The sequence below is a fragment of the Ips typographus genome, linkage group LG9, assembly GCF_016097725.1.
Source record: "Ips typographus isolate SLU linkage group LG9, UJ_Ityp_2.0, whole genome shotgun sequence".
Taxonomy (NCBI): Eukaryota; Metazoa; Arthropoda; class Insecta; order Coleoptera; family Curculionidae; genus Ips; species Ips typographus.
Genome location: NC_138430.1, coordinates 1,288,279 through 1,290,429, shown reverse-complemented (window position 1 = coordinate 1,290,429; position 2,151 = coordinate 1,288,279). Strand labels below are relative to the sequence as shown.

The following is a 2,151-nucleotide window of genomic DNA, read 5'->3' as shown; positions in this document are numbered from 1 at the left end:
CATTTTATTTTAAATTCAACTTCAATTTTGTTTTCTTTTATTTTTCCTTGTTAATTCTTTCGATAATTTGTTTCTCGGCAACTTTTGTAAATTTTTGTAAAGTTGTAAATATTGTAGTTTTGTTTTTTAACTTGTAATATACACGTGTACATATACAACAAATAGTTCGTTTGATTTCCTGCAGTATGTCCAAGTGTGTTCATCTATAGCTAGTTATGAACTCATGCAATTAATCCACGACCTTGAGCTATCTAATTAAAGAATGTTGAAATCTCATTAACGTGAGGTTTGATCATAACAAATTGGCGCCCAACGTGGGGCACGAACCCACGACCCTGAGATTAAGAGTCTCATGCTCTACCGACTGAGCTAGCCGGGCCGCACCCTACAGAATACTCTAATATTCTCTTTCAAATCCTGGATCACATTATGCCAGATTCGTCTTTCAGACTCGAACCAGATGAGTTCTTGCTTCAAACCAATAATCTGATCTTCTAAGGCTTTGTTTTTCTTTATAGACTCACTCAGTTGGTCATTCAAACTGTGTATTTTTTCACAGGACTCTTTGGCGTCTTTCAACAGTTTTTCATTTTCAGTTTGCAATTGTTGTTTCCAATGCAAAGCATCAGTTTCAGCACCTAATTTTTCGTAAAGCTGTTGGTTTTGTTGAGTCAAACCTTTCACTTGAGCTCTCAATTCTTCAATCATATTAATTAATTAACATGCAACGCTCTAAATTGCCCAAGTTTAGAGTTTTATTATCCGAAGCTCAGGCAGCTCGAGCTTCCACAAGTCAAAATGCAATTATGAGCGCCCCTTTAAGACGTTCGCGCTCTGTCTCGGATTTAACGACTGTCACAGATCAGCAACCATTAAACAATTTACCTAAGGTCAAACTTAATGTGAGTGCTAGGGCTGCACCCATCAAAACAGCCCCAGCCATCCCAACAGCCACCCTTAAAACCACCAAGCCACCAGTGGGTACAAAACGACCTTTGGGTAGTCAATCTGAAGATGGAGCATCAAAACCCAAGGTGTTTAAAAATATCCCTGATTGGGACTATAAGGCTAGATTTACTCAGTTGAATGAAAAGTACCAAATTAGCCAAAATGCACTGAAAACTATGAAACAAGATGTTTTAGAAATTGAAGAATTGAGAGCTCAAGTGAAAGGTTTGACTCAACAAAACCAACAGCTTTACGAAAAATTAGGTGCTGAAACTGATGCTTTGCATTGGAAACAACAATTGCAAACTGAAAATAAAAAACTGTTGAAAGACGCCAAAGAGTCCTGTGAAAAAATACACAGTTTGAATGACCAACTGAGTGAGTCTATAAAGAAAAACAAAGCCTTAGAAGATCAGATTATTGGTTTGAAGCAAGAACTCATCTGGTTCGAGTCTGAAAGACGAATCTGGCATAATGTGATCCAGGATTTGAAAGGGAATATTAGAGTATTCTGTAGGGTGCGGCCCGGCTAGCTCAGTGGGTAGAGCATGAGACTCTTAATCTCAGGGTCGTGGGTTCGTGCCCCACGTTGGGCGCCAATTTGTTATGATGAAACCTCACGTTAATGAGATTTCAACATTCTTTAATTAGATAGCTCAAGGTCGTGGATTAATTGCATGAGTTCATAACTAGCTATAGATGAACACACTTGGACATACTGCAGGAAATCAAACGAACTATTTGTTGTATATGTACACGTGTATATTACAAGTTAAAAAACAAAACTACAATATTTACAACTTTACAAAAATTTACAAAATTTACAAAAGTTGCCGAGAAACAAATTATCGAAAGAATTAACAAGGAAAAATAAAAGAAAACAAAATTGAAGTTGAATTTAAAATAAAATGAAAAATCAAGATAAATTTGAAATTTTTAAAAAAAAAAAACAGGAAAAGTTTTCCCAGTGCCAAACTGTCTCTAACTGCCCTTACCAGTTCTTAAGACGACGTTTAGGTCCTGGAACCTCCAGTATCCTCTTCCCAGTAGTCAGTAGTGGCCACCGCTAATTTCCAGGTAGGAAATGGGGTCCAGAGACTGGTGACAGGTACCTAAGGCAGAAAACAGCAGAACGCCAGGGAAAACGAACAATCAGCTTCAACACTTGTTCCGGCAACCAAAAAGGTGACCAGAGGTGATGAC

General features: G+C 37.7%; 2 non-coding genes across 2 annotated transcripts; one reads left to right on the top strand and one right to left on the bottom strand.

Moving 5' to 3' along the window:
- Positions 1 to 306: 306 nt before the first annotated feature.
- TRNAK-CUU (transfer RNA lysine (anticodon CUU)) lies at positions 307 to 379 on the bottom strand. The gene has a single exon. It is a non-coding gene; the product is annotated as a tRNA-Lys (tRNA).
- Positions 380 to 1,471: 1,092 nt separating this feature from the next.
- On the top strand, positions 1,472 to 1,544 carry TRNAK-CUU (transfer RNA lysine (anticodon CUU)). The gene has a single exon. It is a non-coding gene; the product is annotated as a tRNA-Lys (tRNA).
- The last annotated feature ends 607 nt before the right edge of the window (positions 1,545 to 2,151 follow it).